At 40.8% G+C, this 18,113-nt stretch overlaps 1 protein-coding gene across 1 annotated transcript in view; it reads right to left on the reverse strand.

Moving 5' to 3' along the window:
• Positions 1-18,113, reverse strand: part of LOC147838050 (uncharacterized) — a 116,310-nt gene that overhangs the window by 38,434 nt on the left and 59,763 nt on the right. The window lies entirely within an intron of this gene.

Below are 18,113 nucleotides of genomic sequence, written 5' to 3' on the forward strand. Positions count from 1 at the left end.
TTGAAACAACAACATGGCTGGACGCCTGTCCTAGAGGCACACCGGCCTGTAGGAACGAGGGGTCGTTCCAAGGGCTGAGGGCGCGGCGACACAGCGCAGTAACCGAGACCCGGTGTGTGCCCGCGTGCCATGCGCGTCTGGGGACCCGATCGTGAAGCCAGTGCTGAAGTGGTCTCATATGGAGCAACCCGAGCGGCGTGACGGCGGCTGCGGATGCCATATGCCCCAGGAGCCTCTGAAAGAACTTCAGTGGGACCACTAGTTTGCTGTCGAGCTCCCTCAGACAGTTCAGCAACAGGCGAGCGCGTTCCTCGGAGAGGTGCGCTACCATGGTGATCGAGTCCAGCTCCATCCCGAGAAAAGAAATCCTCTGCACGGGGGCGAGTTTGCTCTTTTCTCGGTTGACCTGAAGCCCCAGTAGGCGGAGATGCCGAAGCACCTCGTCCCTGTGCATAATCAATTGCTCCCGCGAGTGGGCTAAAATCAGCCAGTCGTCGAGATAACCGAGTATGCGAATGCCCGCGAGCCGAAGGGGCGCTAGGGCACCCTCCGCGAGTTTGGTGAAGACCCGCGGAGACAGAGAGAGCCCGAAGGGGAGGACCTTGTACTGCCACGCTCGACCCTCGAACGCAAACCGCAGAAATTGGCGGTGGCGTGGAAGAATGGAGACATGGAAATACGCGTCCTTCAGGTCTATGGCTGCAAACCAATCCCGAGGACGAACGCATTGGAGAATGCGCCTCTGCGTGAGCATTCTGAACGGCAGCTTGTGCAGACAGCGGTTCAAAACGCGCAGATCTAGGATTGGCCGTGACCCACCGCTCTTTTTGGGTACGATGAAGTATGGGCTGTAAAACCCACTCTCCATCTCGGCTGGAGGAACCGGCTCGATTGCACCCTTCGCCAGGAGGGCAGCAATCTCCTCTCGCAAGACAGGGGCGGACAGGGGGTTGACCCTGGAGAAATACACGCCCGTAAACTTGGGGGGCCGTTTCGCGAACTGAATCGCGTAACCGAGTCTGATTGTGCGTATGAGCCACCGCGAGGGGCTGGCCCGCGCTAACCAGGCAGGCAGAGCCCTCGCTAATGGAGTCATCGCTACAATCGCTGACGTACCAGCGGTGGGGCAGCGCGGAGTGGGTGTGCTGATCCGGGAAGCACGAGGGTCCCGCGGAAAAGCTGGAGGAGAGCGATTCGCTCTGGCTCCGCACCCTGACTCCGGAGAGGGGGCTGGAGGGCTGAGGGAAGGGAGACCGTCCCCCCAGCGCTCGTGAGCCACTGGCGAAGCACGTAGAGTCTGCGAGCCGGAAGGCAGCGCGTCCCGGACTGGCAGAACTCGTGCAGTCACATCCGGGGAAGGGAAAAAGTGCTCTTTTACTGATGTTTTGGTGGCACTGAAAAGTACCGTTGTTATCGGGGCCCCGCCCTCCAGCGGGGAAAGAGCAAGTTTCCTCTTCTCCGGATGGCCTGTCTCAGGGACGCTTCGCGGTCCGTTTACCGGACTTAACGGCGCCCTGGGCAGGAGGGGCTGCCTGCTTTCGAGGTGAACGCCGCGCCCGCTTGGCCGGAGGCGCAGGCGGGGGCGGGGCAGCACTCGTTGGCGGGCGCCCTCGGCGAGGAACAGCGGAGGTGGATGGCTCGGCGGGCGGAGCGGGCTTACGGCCACGCCGATAGATGACATTGCCCATCGCATCCGACTGCTCTTTCACCGCCTTGAATTCCTGGGTGAATTCACTGACGGTGTCGCCGAACAGGCCAGCCTGGGATATGGGCGAGTCAAGAAAGCGAACTTTGTCAACGTCGCGCATATCGGCCAGGTTTAGCCAGAGGTGGCGTTCCTGAACCACAAGTGTGGACATCGTCCTCCCCAGCGCACACGCGGCGGACTTAGTAGTCCGAAGAGCATAGTCGGTCGTGGTGCGCAGCTCATGTAATAAGCTTGGGTTGGACCCGCCCTCGTGCAGCTCGGCCAGCGCCTGCGCTTGGTAGCGCTGGTAGGTGGCCATCGCGTGCAAAGCAGAAGCAGCCTGGCCCGCAGCCTTATAAGCTCTGGCTCCGAGGGAGGCAGACAACCTACAGGCTTTGGACGGGAGGCGGGGCAAACCCCGCCACGTAGAGGCGCCGCGCGGACAAAGATTGACCGCGATAGCGCGCTCCACTGACGGGATCGCCTCATACCCCCTGGCAGCTCCGCCGTCAAGGGCGGTGAGGGCGGAGGCACTCGCAGCACGGGCAGAGAAAGGTGCCCTCCAGGACTGCGTGAGCCTACTGTGCACTTCCGGGAAGAAGGGGACGAGAGGCTTCGAAGGCTTCGCCTTCTAGTCCTCTACGTAGCACCCATCTAGTCGGTCCGGCCGCGGAGCTGGGGGATAAACCATCTCCAACCCCACGGCCGAAGCAGCCCGGGAAAGCACGGCTAACATGTCCGCTTCAGGATCCGATTTGACAGCGCTCACCTGCCCGGAGGGGGCGAGCGGGTCCGGATCTTCGTCGGACAGTGAAAGCCCACCCTCCGATGCCGCGGAGGACATCTGATCTCCGGTGTCAGCGAGTGTGAGAGCTACCATCTGGTTAGACGGATCACTCTCACCACCCGAAGCTTGGATGGAGCGCCGTGAGGAGCGAGAGGTCCGCGAGCCCGTGGGCGGCGGATTAGCTCCCGCTGAAACCCTCAGATCTGCCCGAGCGCCCGCTGCTTTTTTAGAACAGGAGGCAACTGGGGTGGCTCGCTCTCTTGCGAAAGTTAGCCGCGATCTTAGCTGTGCAACGGTCATGGCATCGCAATGACGACATGAACCGCCCGCGAGCACCGCATTAACATGCTGGACCCCCAAACATGCAATGCAGTGATCGTGTCCATCATCCGGAGACAGGAAACCCCCGCATCCAGAAACGCACAGTCGGAGCGCCATCCTGAAAAGGACGTGCTGCACGACTGTGTTGCTCTTTTAGGAAAGTTGCAACTATACGCACCGCTCTGGAGGACCGGACCCAAAGAACCGCAGGCAAGGGAGTAACCCAGCTCGACCGTCTGCCACCGCGAAGACCCACTCTGGACCGGGAGACACACTCGTTCGCTCTGAAGTGCTGATCAGCAAGAGGAACCCTCATCGACTCACTCAGAAAGGATCTGAAGCGAAAAGGATGGCGTCTGCTGGCTTCAGGTGTGCTTATATGCTGAGATAATTGCAGATGTCGCACACCTGCGCAAGCTTACGCTGCCAATTAATTTCATTCATTGGCCCGTTCAATACTCTCCAGATAAGCGGCTTCTGATCCGAATCCTCCCATTCATGGCACTGAAGTTCCCCAACCGAAGGGGAACTGTTGTATACATATAGTATTGCCGGTTCCTCACTTATATATACAGTCTAACATTAAAATTCACACATTTTGCTGTGTATCCAAAATATCATTATTAACCAGAGAAGAAAAAAATCTGAGGAAAAACTTCAGTCGATTATAGCCATGTGACAGATTCCTTTTGCAATATTGAGCACTGTTTTGAAACTGCTGGCCTGTAGAGATGCTTTTTTTAACTTAGATTTTGTACATTTATTGTATGAAATCATGACCTTTTGTGGTTTAATAATAACATTGGATGGTTTATGATTTTTGTTATTCTGTTTAACATAGTTTATACTTTTTTTTGACTTTCAATTTTACATTTCTTCTTCTATATACATTTAACCTTTCACACACCTATTTTTAGTTTTTCAGATGAGCCTGATATGCTAATTTCCAGACATCATTCAAATGATCTTGATCTTGACAAATACTCAAGATGAACATCTAGGTTCAACTGCATAAGTAAAGGTGAAAGAAAGCTTCCCCAAAGGCCAGCCGTGACCTAGGCAGGGTCGTGGAGTGGTTTTACATTTCTCCCCATCCTCTCTTCACTAATCAGAACTAGTTAGGCTTCCCCATGCATGATTCTTTGTCTGGAAATGAGCGCAGCCCATGACCCCGCATACAAGATCACATTCAGATACCATAAAGCTGCAGTTGGTAATCAGCATAGAGTGGCCCAATCTGAGCTCAGCGTGGCCCAGACAGACATCTCTCAACCCTCATTTACAGTCCAATCAGGTGCATATGCCCCGCATCTGTCTGCCTTTCCTCCTTTCAATCTTAAAAAGCCAATTTAACGAGTGCTGCTCAGGTTTGGATTGCCACTACCTATAATGTTCCTTTAACGGGCAAGTTTGTTTTTCACATCCGCTATCCTTTCCTGCTGATTTAATGAAGTAAATTACATTCAGTGAAGGCATTGTTGAATTAAATACAGTAACAAGAAGTTCAGGATAGAGGGATACTGTGACCAGTTGTTTGGTTATGGATGTTCTGTCTTTTATTACTATTTTATTTTTATTTTTGTGAAATAAGATATTTGAGTTGAACTATGCTTTTCAACTTACAGTAATTAACATAGCATATAATTTCAGGAACACATTCTAGATAAGATTTGATCAAAAAAACGCATGTCATATGTGTGAAGAGCATTATGGCTCCTAGAATAATAAAGGGAGTCCCTTTTAAATGCATGTCACCTATGAAAGTCTAACATTTTGCGGTGTACTTTCTCAAGTAGGTAGTTTTAACTGATGCAAAACTGCAAATTACATTTCCTAAGGCCTTTATAGTGTTTGCACTTAGTTTGGTTGAATTAGCTTGTTGGCTCGACTAAAAAAGAAAATTATATAATGAAATGTGTCCACAAAAAAAAGACATAACTGTAATTATTTTTTTTTTTTAAATTCAGGTTTACAAATCACATGTAAGCTGAATAAATAAGCTTTCCATTAACACATACTTTATTAGGGTAGAATAATGGCTATATAGATAAAACTATTTAAATATCTGGAATCTGAGGGTTTAAAAAATCTAAATGCTGTGAGAGTCATCTTTAAATTTATCCATATTAATTATAGGTTTAATTTAGGTCATGATGTCAGGTGAACAGAGTTCAGCCAGCGTCTAAAGACAACGTTATTCTGACGTCCAACAATGACGTCAAATTACGTTGATATTTGTTTGATTTAAGGTCGTCATGGTGGTAACTTCCACACAACGTCAAGGTGTAACATGAGTAGATGTTAATATTTGGTTGATTTTAGGTTGGACATTGGACATTGACGTCGGCCTGATGTTGAGTTCTGACATCAACCTGATTTTCATTTCCAAACGAAATGTAACGTCTCCATGACTTTGGGGTACATTTTGGTATGGTGTCAAAATGACGTCATGTTGATGTTCTGTGCCCGCAGGGATGGCTAAGAAGTTAATTATGATGTAAAAAATAAATAAATAAATAAATAAATAAAAAAGTTAATTATGATGTTGTGTGCCTGCTGGGATACATTTGTTTTGATATATATATATATATATATATATATATATATATATATATATATATATATATATATATATATATATATATATATATATATATATATAATTTTTTTTTGTAAGATATTTACAAAACAGATATATTACAAGACTAATTCAACTTTTTGGCACTCGACTGCTTTTAGATTTAAGTGACTATAACCTTTATTTTATTATTCAGTTTTTGGTCAAATTTTATTTGTATATTTGTGAGCTATGACATTGTCTTACTTTTTACTAAAAAGACACCATTTTCGAGCATAAGTAACAGTAAACAATGTGTCTCCAGATGAAACGGTACATAAACTAATGAATAACCATTCATAATTCAACACTATTGTGTCACTGGACTAAATGTGTTTGATGATTTGTTGTTCTGAGGACTCTTATCTTTAAATAATAATGTAATAAAATAAAAAAAAATCCTGATGTACAGCAATAAACACATGTGTGTCTTAACAATGTTATTTCATCGTATTGAAATTATTGTTGTGTCTTTGTGATGTTATTATGATGATATGAACTCCATATCTAATAAGTGTTTTCTGTACAACTTGCATAAATTTAACAAATACATTCTTTATAAGCTTCCCATTGAAAAACAACTAGCTAAAATGGCTGCTTGAGGGTCGTAGCTTTAGACCAGGCATGTGCAAACTCGGTCCTGGAGGACCGTGTCCTGCAAAGTTTAAAAAAAGTTTAAAAATCTGCACCCTGCTTTAGACTAATGTATAGTTTGTCAATATTACTTGTGTTCTTTTTGATGTAAACAGTTCGTAAAAACTGAAATGTGCAAAAAAAGTCTCCTAGTGGATAAACGTTCTTATACGCTGGCTAAGAAAAAATGATAATTTTGACCCATAAAGTGTATTTTCAGAAATATACCCGAGAAACTGATTTTGTTGTCCAGAGTTACAAATAATTAAAATATATTTAAGATTAGATAGAAGGTATTGCATAACACAAGCTTTAAACAGTTATTATTATTTTTATTGTTGTTGGAATTTTTAATGACACCCTTTAACCACATTTTTGCAACAAAAACTACTACAAAAACTGAACAATTATGAAAATGAATAAAAATTAGAAATGCAAGCGTGAAAAGTAAATCTAAAGACATAAATATAGAATAAAACTGTAATAACTGTACTTTAAGAAAGATTTCAGAAGCTTTCTTAGTAAAATATCCAGTCCATTACACAAACAGGCAGAGCAAGAGAGCAGGATAAAATAAAAAAGGCAGAAAAAACAGTGGGTGTTCTTGAATACAACACAGTTCTATGGTGAATGATGTATTCTGACTCCTTTATGACTGTGGAGGTTTCCCCCACACAAACACACAGCTGGTTCGATGATCCTCTTAAATGCCTGTCATTTGCTAAGAGACTGTATGGTTACTTTCCTAAAACAAAGCAGAAATGAAGGGCCAAGCTGGTGTGCCCATCGCCTGTGTTTCTCATCTTAATGTCGTTTCAAACAGCCTGAGTTCAAGGTGAGAAAATGAACACGTGTAATGCATTTACCTGCACATACATATATGGTACAAAGGGCCCAGAGTTATTTTCATTTTCAATGGTGAAATAAAATAATGCACCATAATCTCACGGGTAATTGTCAACATCCCTGACTGGAGAGGGATCCCACAGTTTGCGTATAGAGAGGGGGAAAAAAAAGCTAATTTTGGGAGGGACGAAAGCAGTGCATGGCAATATTTTCACGGTACCATCATTTTCCAGAGGACCACACGCACTACGACCACATCTTCATTAACTCAAATTATAGCAGGAAGTCAGGGAGGAGACGATACTGGTCTCATTTTTTTCTTCTTCTTTTAATAAAAAGCTCTTGCTATGTTGGAAATGAGAACTTATGTTCGAGAGGGGTTTTTTGAGGCGGGAAGAGGGCAAAATTAATCCCCCTGCTAGGCTAAAATGAGTTAAAAACACATCAAAAGCCAGCTTAACCTTAGAAACCCTCATCGGGGCTTAAACAACAACAAATGATGATTCCACACCATTGTTTCCAAGAGACTCTTTCTTCCCGGTACTTTTGGCTTTGGCTTGGAATCTTAAAAGCCTGTGGTTTTATTTTTAATGACTATGCCATGGATGTGAGGCTAAGATGTGTGTGTGTATGTGTGTGTGCATGCATTAAAAAGGAGTATTTTTAACTGTGACATTGCAAATGACTAATACCACTAACAAGCCATGTCTTCCCTCATTAAAATGTATAATCCTTGGGTTAAAAAAAAAATAAATCAGTTGGTTAATGTTGCTTCGCCTCTTGCGGATGAGAGTGAATGCCACACTAAGAGTCCTGCATCTCCAAACAGTCCCTCATTAACACAGGGAAACGGCTTCTTTTCTTCACAGAAGGGCCATTTCAAAGAGCAGTCTTAAAGGTCTATTTGTTTAGCCAACAGAGCCTGGGCCTTTTTCAGTTTTTTTTTTTTATTTTTTGGCCTATTATTTATTCCATGGCATTCACTAACATTCGAGACACATTTCTACTTAAGGGTGTTTATATGTGTGTGCGCGATTGGCAGTGAAAGAAAAATAGGGGTTGTGGAGTATAGAAGTTCATTGGATGATCAAACAGAAGAGCAATCAGCTCTTTTCTGGAGATGCAGAAACTTACAAATCACAAGCACTGGTGTGTTTGATTTTGTATGCATGCTGTACATACAGAAAGGTTTTTAAGTAACAACAGCAACTTCATTTTTAGTGGTGCTCGCTATAACAAACATCATTACTGTTGCATGTTCTTAGAGTTATGGACTTAAAAAAAGCTCTAACTGTAACTTTTAAATAATGCATGTCATCTTGTACAGTTTATGAAACAAACATGAATGATATCTCAGATCATGGTTTTGATTATGCATTTCTTCAGGCACAGCAAAAAAAAAAAAAAGAAAAAAAAACATCCCAACCACTAATAAAATTATAGAAATTGTAGAGCAATGTCTTGATAACCACGCAACAGAGATTCTCAACCGGTGGGCCACAGCCCACTAGTGGGCCTCAGTGATCCTGCAGTGACTATACATGAAGTGAAAGTCTTTCTTTGAGTATTTTTGTGTGAACTATTTAATATATCTGCATAGTTGTTCAATCAATGTCATGTGGGTGTTTTTATAATGGACGTGCACCAATACAGGAGGATCTAGTGAGGCTCAGTCATAGAATGTAAAATAAACTTGCATATGAGCTTCAGATGCGCTCTGGCGGAGCTAATCACTGTTCCTGTCAGCAATCTTCCAATAATATCATGCCGCAAACTCAATCACCATCAGCTCCATGCATTTCAACAGATTTAAGGTGTTTTACTGTATTTTTATTTGTCTGTATACTTTTAAATAGTAGATATTTAACAGTACTGTAGATATTCAGTCAGTCCAGTTAAAGCAGAAGCTGATCTTTTGCAGTCTCTCTGTTGACATGTGGATATATATGTATATTTTTTTAACATACACAGATTCTACAATCTGATAATAAAAAAATAACAGAAGGCACAACAACCATTAATACAAACATTTTGGAGAAAATTTCAGACAGGCGTGCCTAAAAAAAATTTTTTGGAAAAAGAAGTGGGCCCTGAAGTAAAAAGGGTTGAGAACCCCTGACCCAGAACACCTCATCAATTGCACAGCAATGTGATAAATATAACAAGGACAACACTACATCAAATACATTAGTTTCCTGCATAGCAACAATCTAGCAACCACACATAAAGTCTAATAACTGTTAACGACCACTGAAAGCATCCAATCAACAGATAGCAACAACTCAATGCACCATAACAACTGCAAAACAACACCCTGGCAACCATCAAGAAAATCCAACTGCATGGATTAGTGTTAAAAACCACACAGAACAACTGAATATCCTGAAGTATGCAAAGAACCACAGAGAGCATCAATGCAAATGCTTAAAACACCTTTGAAAATAGATAATATTTTTCATGACAACCATCTAGACAACAACTAGAGCTGTGCAATTAATTGAAATCGTGATTTAAACATCCGCAATTTTTAAATCGCCTTACAGCGCGATTTTCCCACAGTAAGCTGTTTAACCAATCATAACATAGCGTACCTAAAGAGAGTGCGAGAGTGCTGCAGTTCTGATAAAAGTTTTATTTATAAAAAAAATAAAAAGCTCTGGGTGTTTGTGTGAGGTGATTAGTCTACTGAAATGTGTTTATTCTACACAAAGTATGAAGCTGCGCTCAGTTCTTGTTACGTAACTCAGTGCACTTGCAGCATTCTGAACTTGTGTGCGCAAAAGACGCGATATGTGAATAATTATTTCATGTGAGCATCACAAAGAGGTCTATTATCTATGCATGGCAAAAACAAATCTGTGGACACTTACAAAAGTACACGCAACTACTTCTGACACGTGGTCAAACAATGTCAGAGCCTTACTTGTGTTTGACAGCGCACACACCTATTTGTTTTGCCATAGGTTCAAGAAAATTGTGATCGTTTTTTTTTTTACCCATATTGTACACCCCTTATAACAAAGCAGAATGTCTTAGAAAATGCAGAAAAACACTAACTTTTAGCAACAATACAGAACATTTCATTAACCACAGAGCAACACTAGCAACTACCCAGAACATACAAGTGACAAACAGCAACAAATAAGTGCACTTTAACAACTGCATAGAAACACCCTGGCAAACATCAATAAAATCCAACTGCATAGAAGGCTTAAGCTTCTGCCCAAAAACACCCTAGGAACCACAGAGAGCATCATAACGAATGCTTGGAACATCTCTGAAAATGCAAAGCAAGACATTTACAACCATCTGGAACATGCAACTGCATGGACATTTGGTAAAAAACAACTCAAGAGTACCACTGAGTATCTGAAGATAACATAAATATCACATTTATTTTATCCTCTCAACCTTTAAAAGGCACAAACAAAGAAACTACTGCACATCAGGGGCAACACATTAATAACAGAATATTTTGTATGAACAAAGATGCAAAAAATCTTGCTAAACAATTCTGCAGACAAAATGGTTTTCATTGTCATCATCGTAAATGATTGTATCTGTGTAAATCCATCGCCATCGTGTTCATTAAACAGGAAAGGGTGTTCTCTAAACAAAAGAAAAGAAACTGGCCAGCCATGGTGGCAACAAACTGGCCCAAAATAACAATGTATTATTAACATGCAGAGTGCAGGCAAAGGGTGAATCATCCCTTTGCTTATTTATGAGTAGAATCACTAGGCACAGATGAGAGCTCATTTTCTCTCTGAAATATATGGCCTCAGACCCCTGGCTGCAGTGCGCACGTGCAGCCACACATACTGGAATACACACTTTCACATCTCACTATGGGACATGTATACACTTTTAAGGCCTACAATACAGAAACAGCACTGTAAAGCAAAGAGAAAATAAATAAATAATAAATAAATGAATATGAAACTGCTGTTTACTATTTATAAAGAATCAATATTTTTAGAGTGTACATTAATATTAATTGAAGGACAATTGTGGTGCTCTTAAAGGTACAGTACCTGAGGCCCCGTTTACACTAATGCGTTTTAGTTTGAAAACGCATAAGTTTTGCTACGGTTACGCCATCCGTCCACACTACGCCGGAGTTCTCGAGCGCCGAAAACGGAGCGTTTCGAAAACGCTGGAGAGGCCGTTTTCATTCTGAAACGCAGCTGCTCCGTCTCAGTGTGGATGATGGAAAACGGAGACATTTGAAAACGGAGCGTTTCGAAAACGCTGGAGAGGCCGTTTTCATTCTGAAACGCAGCTGCTCCGTCTCAGTGTGGATGATGGAAAACGGAGACATTTGAAAACGGAGGCGGGGCTGCAGACATTCGCCTCTCTGATTGGGGCTTTTCCTGAATATTAAGTAGCCTAACACGCACAGTTCAGTCCTGCATCTTCTCCGTGTAAGTTAAAACTTCGCAAGTTTGATCATGGCTGCAGTCTCTTCTTCTCAGTTTGATATGGAAAACAGACTATACCGAGGACACGGGTAAATCTTCAAAGGGAACAGTGTACTTTATAACTTCATTCACATCACCCTGGCTACGTTGTTTTACTTTCTCAACAATAAAATGTAAACATGATATAAGGAACTGCCTATTTTCATTTTAATATTAACAACTAAACAGACAGCAAAAATGTTGAGGCGCCATGCTGCAAATATGAGCGTCATCTTCCCTGTGTGCATATTTATAACAAAACGGAGCCTACAACAACTGCCTCCTTCAATTTCAGTGAAAATACGAAACACACCCTCTCTTTGCTGAATATCAGTTTTAATCGATAATGGCCATTATAAAAGTATAACATACAATAAGTTTATACATTATAGGAAATAAAGGCAAGCGATCAGTCAATATACAGAATGTACGTGCTTACATTAATCATTAACTTATCTTTGCGCTCAGCCAAAACACGTTACCTGAGAACAAGTAATAGATTCCAATGTCCAATGAATATGTCGTTAAATAAAGACAACAGGATGAAAGAAATATTCCGTTTAATAAATATAGTGAGGTTAGATCCAGCGGGAGATGCTTGATGAGAAGTCCGACTAGCACAGCTCTCATCTGGGTAGATTGGCTACAGCGCTTGCCTGAGAGTGTGTGTGTGGTCACGTGATGTGCGTTTTCAGCGTTTTGGTGTGGACAGAGAGCAGTTCAGAAACGCTGGGTGAAACGCGAGTGTGGACGCGGATCGTTTTCATTCTAAAACGCCGTTTTAAAACTAAAACGCACTAGTGTAAACGGGGCCTGAATCAGGTTCCGGGTCACTTCTTTGACAAGCCACATCACACTCTGCATGTCTGAAAGCTTTCTCACAGGTGTGTCAACAGCTTGTTTCTGGTTCCAGGAGGCCGCGTTCAGTGATGAGGTGCAACGTTTCTCTCTCTTCTTCAAGGCAGTGGCAGGTCAGAGTGGAGTGTAACTGGGGTGGGTGTGAAGGCTCATGGGAAAGGAGAAACAAGTGTGAGATTGAGCATTGTGCACTGCCTGCTAACAGCTGCCGTTCCAGCTGTGTTGAAGACTTCTCTTCTTCTCCAGCCTCCTGCTCTTCTGCGCACTTCTGCTGCACAGCTGCACGGACACGCATCGGCTCCTCGTTACCTACATTGTTTATGGAATTATAGCACATTTGGTCTAATTAAGCACACAGCGTGTGTTTATGCATGTCAGAATCCTCTGAAGGGAAAGAGGCAATATTTATACAAGCCTCTGCTTGCCTGGAGCACAGCAACCCGCCTGTGAATATTTGGGGCACGTGTTGATCGTGTTCCACAAAATTGGACGGGGCACTTAATGAAAATTGCAACACTGTTGCTTCGCTTCATCGGGTTGTTGATCAACCTTCGACAGAACTTGCCATTCATAGCTAGACAGAGCGCTCGGAGCGGGCAACATGTCGAAGTAAACATGCATGACATTTAGGAGCCATTAATCGGCAGCCATTATGCCAGGGGTACATTTCTCACGGCTGGTTTCACGCATAAGGCTTTGAAAATGCAAATGGGATATATAATCTGTTTTCCTGCTCTTGTTTTGCTCGCTTTGAATGCATAGACATGATATAATGGTGCAATTTTCGTATGAAAATGACCAATTTAAGGGATTAGAGCTTTTAATTTACAGCCGATTTACAGCGTGAACCATGAAACTACAAATAACAGCCCCCAAACATGATTAGACAATCACTTCATAGAACACATTGACAAGCCTTTGATATGGTACTCTGAGTGGCGATAAAAAAAAATACAATGCAACTAACAAACAATTTTTTTAGTGTTGAGTTTAATGAAACTTGAGCTATTCTAATAAGAAATCTGGGACAAATGTAACTCTTTTTTTATCTGGATGTTATACTGTATGAACAACATTTTTGGTATTTCTTGTAATAACTTAAAATGTGCACAAGATTTATTTTTAAAAATAATATGTTCATATTTTATATTTTTAACCCAGTGGCTTGATTTTTCAGTAGTTTACACATATTTAAGGTGAACATTTTTGCACAATATGAGTACTTTAACAAATAAAAAATAAAATACACACATATTAAAACATACAGAAATTTATATTTTAACAAAACTAAAGAAAATATTAGATTAAATTTCAGTTAGAGCATGATGAATCTGGAACCTGGAATTAATAAATAAAATACAACCACAATGAATTCATTAAATGAACACATTAAGGCCCCTGTCATACACTAAGTGCAATAAGATGCAAGATTTGTTTGGTGCGATTTGTTGCTATTTTCAGACCCTAATTTTCACGTTTTGCTACGTGTTGTTTAATATAGCAAATTCATTTGTGCCCCTTAAGGTGTTAAGGCGCATTATTGGCACGTTGCAATTTTGGAGAACTGAAATAGACTGTGCCATTGACCAGCTGAAATCAGGTCTAAAGTCCAGCGCAGAGTGCATTAGTTATGCACCTGTGTGGGTTCAAACGCTTACACATTGCTTGATACACACAAGATGTCCAGCAATACACAAATATCTTTACATATGAAAAAAATATAAAAAAAACTACTGCCTTCACGCCTTCTTCATACCTCCATGCCTTTTTTATTTCATTAATGACAATTAGCATTTGTATACTGTTGTTATTATTAGCAGTATTTTTATATGAATATTTATACTTGTTTAGATTAAAGTTTAGATTTGTCCACTTGTCAGGTTTTGAAGACGTATGCATCAGCATATGGGGTACAAGAACAGGATGTGTGTTTAGATACAACTCAGCTTTTTGTCCACACTCAGGGACGATCCATCCATGGAGACAAAATTAAATATGTAGGCAAATCCAGGAAAGTAAATGAGCAAAGAGTAAAAGTAAGGAGAAAAAGAAAGCAAAGAGGCCAAATGGAGGAGGCTCGTTCTTTATCCTCGTGCTGCAGCTGGTCTGTTTAACTGTTTTCTCACTAGTGGAGCAGTATTTCCACTTACTAAGTCCATCATGTAAATAGCAAAGGTGCCATGGTGTAACACAACTGACTCTTAAAGAGAATGGGAGATGAGACTCTGATTGGTTTAATGGACATTAAGTTCAAAACACACCCATTACACAATATAAGAATTAACACAACCCTGTTAGACAATGCACCGGGTGCAGAGCATATTTTTTTCTCCTTAAAATAGCAAAAGTGGATTTGGACACACTCTTTTGCGCCTTGCGATTTAGACTTTGCATCCTTCATTAAAAAAAGAGTCCTAAGCATCATTCGGAAGTTCCAAACTACTTTACAGTCCCCTTAAAACACACAGAACAAAAAGAAAAATCTAACACTATATTAGTCTTAAACCAGTCTCTTTCACTTTTTTACCATTTTTCTAAATGATTCTTCAGACATGCTTATACTAGATGGAAAGCAGGCGTGCTGAAACAGAGAAAAGGATATGCTCTCCTCTTCTCATCAAAGATCCGAGACAATAATCTGTTGATACTGCAGGTGCATTATTCTCAAACCGCGATCAAATTAAGGCCTCTAATCACAAACTTCATTTGCACTCCAGAGGTTATCTGTCTAATCAAATGGCCAGTGGATGCTGTGATTACAAGCCTACCTAACGGTAATCAATAAAGTGTTTGTGAAGTATAATCATACGCAGGTCTCATCTGCGTAATTCTTCTCAGTCTCATTCTAGACCAGCTTTAATCAGTACATACTTTTTAAATATCACAGAACTGATTAATAGGGGAGTAATAGTACATGTACAGGGCCAAAACAGGTCTTTTGGTTTCACTATGCCTGTGTAATGAACAAATACAGGGTTGATAAAAAAAGCCATGTGTTCAACTAAATTTGAAAGGTTTTATTTTATATATCGCCAACAGCCACTAGTTAGACTAACTAGTAACTCATTAGACTCAACACTGATGTGAAAAGGCAAACATTAAATGCTGTTTAGATGCTCTCTGATGTGGTTTGATAGATCACTATAGCAGCACGGCATGAATACATGCTATAAATCCTTCCTTTGTTCTACTATTTACTAATAAATAAACATGAATGAGCATTTCACATCTTATGCAATTGTCAAATCAATGTTTAGGAGAAAAGTAAATAAATTAAGTCATTTGGTATGAAAGTTCACAAAAGAAATGCTCTAAAATGCTGTATTTAATTCTTTAAACTGCTGATGCCATTTTTCCTAATTTAAAATAAAAATGTCATTCAGAGCACTTAGCATAATTTACTTAGGTATGTTAAAATTTCTTCTTTTTTAGAAAATACAATATTAATGTTTTAACCAACCCAGGCTCATTCTGGAAACGTATCTCTATATACATTTCTGGAGAGTCTCAAATAAATCCCAGTAGCTACATATTTTTTTATTGTCGTAGATCCAACAGAGGCCGCTGTGTAGCTTTTTTCAGATCTCAAATTTCTCTCGCAAGCTGTCCATATAGAGGTAAGCAATCAGCTGGTAAGCAAGAAAACATCATACCGCCCCGTTTAAAACGTAGCGCTAGTTTTAAAGACAAAACGCAGCCATACTTACTTCTGGCTACATAATTCGTGATCTCCAGAAATGTATATAGGGCTACGTTTTATACATTATAGAGCCTATGTTGCTTTTAATTTTATAGAAGACTTATTGGAATAATCTCCAATTATTTGAACAATTTTTTTTCTGACAAAAATGAATAAATCAATTAAATAATTGATTGAATAAAAATAAACAAGCAAATAAAATGTAAAAATATACTGAAAAAATCACATCAAACATCAAAAAATAAATCCAAAGAAACTGACAATTTTCAATTTTTACATTTTCAAATAAATAATTTGTTGATGCTTTCAAATTGCATTCTGGAACTGTGATAACGGTCCAATAAATATTCATTAATTTTCCTTCGGCTTAGTCTTTATATTTCAGAGGTCATCACAGCGTAATAAACAACCAACTACTCACTGTATCACATTCACTTACACTACAGCCAGTTTAGTTTAGTTAACCGGAGCACCCGGAGAAAACCCACATCAACACGGGGAGAACATGCAATCTCCACACAGAAATGCCAACTTGCCCAGTCGGAATTTAAACCAGCAAGCTTCTTGCTGTGAGGGGAAAGTGCTTACCACTGAGCCACCGTGCCACTATCCTACAATTATTATTATTATTATTTTTCATTTTATTAATGCTTCGTTTATTCATTTTCCTTCGGCTTAGTCCCTTTATTTATCAGCGATCACTACAGTGGAATGAACAGCCTATTTTATTAATTTATTTAGCAATTTTTAGTAGATTGAAACTAAAGACTGTATTGTCTGGAAATATAAATTAAAGTTCCTTTTTTGTTTTTTTACAATGTTCTTTCTGCTTATATGCTCTGAAAAGGTTATACAGCATAGTGAATAAACAGTGACTTATTGAACTATTCGTTTAACGGTTTCTCCCACAAGCAATGTTAATTAATTGACTCAATGACCCATCTTAAGGAATTTCTAATTAACTTAGCATTCAAGAGTTCAAGTGAATGTTTCCCAGCTTGGCGTAATTATACAACAGCTAATGACATTCTCCAATATTAACCCACGTCCATAAAGAAGCACAGGTCTCTCCCCTGACTAACTAACCTCGTTAAGTGTCATTTTCCACATCAAGGTGGAAATAAGCAACGAGAGAAGACAGTCTGGCCTTGGTGTACCACAGGGAACGTCTCACATCTATATGACACCAGCCACTCACAAAGAAACAGACTAATCTTCATTAGGTCAGAGAGAGAGACAAAAAAAAATAAAAAATTCAGGTGACATCCAATTACGTGTGGATCTTTGACAGGCTGTGTTCAATTAAAAGTTGCGAGTTAACAAGATATAGATTTGTATGAACTTTGGTGCAGTGAAAGCTTCCAGTGCTGTCTTAGCGGATACTAATTTAATTCCAAGCCTAATAGCTGAAGTATAAACATGGAGAAAAAAAAAAACAACGCTGATGGATCACAGTCAGTCAACAGTACGATATTTTAGGCCGTAACTGCATTCAATCTAGCTCATTTCATTCATAAAAGGACGTGAATTATGGGCTGTTATGAATAGAGAGTGCAGAAATTAGAAATCAAATCCTGTCTGACTTTATTCTTGCTCTGCAATCTATGCAGATTAGACAGGGGCAATTTAGTCGCAGCTGCCATGCTCATTTTCCTGCCATTACGCTGGAATGAAGTAAGACATTCCATTATTATTTAGAGCAGGAACGACGGCTAAGGGGGAAGTTGCTGGAAATTACGGTGATTTTTTTTTCTCCCTCCTCCATTTTTGGCCGGACTTAGTGCGGTCATTACTTCAAACATCTTAGTTTGAATCAATATCGGTAATGATTCATTCTTTTGATTAAGAGGCAACTCCATCTGTAGGTGTCAGGTAATTACCGCGATGACCTGTAATGAGAATATTTCACAAGACTCCCACTTCCACTTTTCCTTTCTGTCTCTATCTTTTTTCTTTCTTTCCTTCTTCTTTTTTGGCTGCTGTAATTACCTCCTGTTCGCTTGAGATCTGTCCACAGTTATCAGTCACTGACACTGGACTCGCTGGTCCTGCAGTGCCAGATTTACCTGAGCGCCTCGCAAACCTCATTAGACACATCAACTGATGCGGAGACAGTACATCAGACAATAACCGAGGACGTTTTCAAGCTCTCAGGGGGAAGGGAAGATTCAGGTGAGGCTTTACACAACAACTCGCAATAAGAA

Source organism: Danio rerio, chromosome 24, assembly GCF_052040795.2.
Source record: "Danio rerio strain M-AB ecotype USA chromosome 24, GRCz13ab, whole genome shotgun sequence".
In the NCBI taxonomy this organism is placed as follows: Eukaryota; Metazoa; Chordata; class Actinopteri; order Cypriniformes; family Danionidae; genus Danio; species Danio rerio.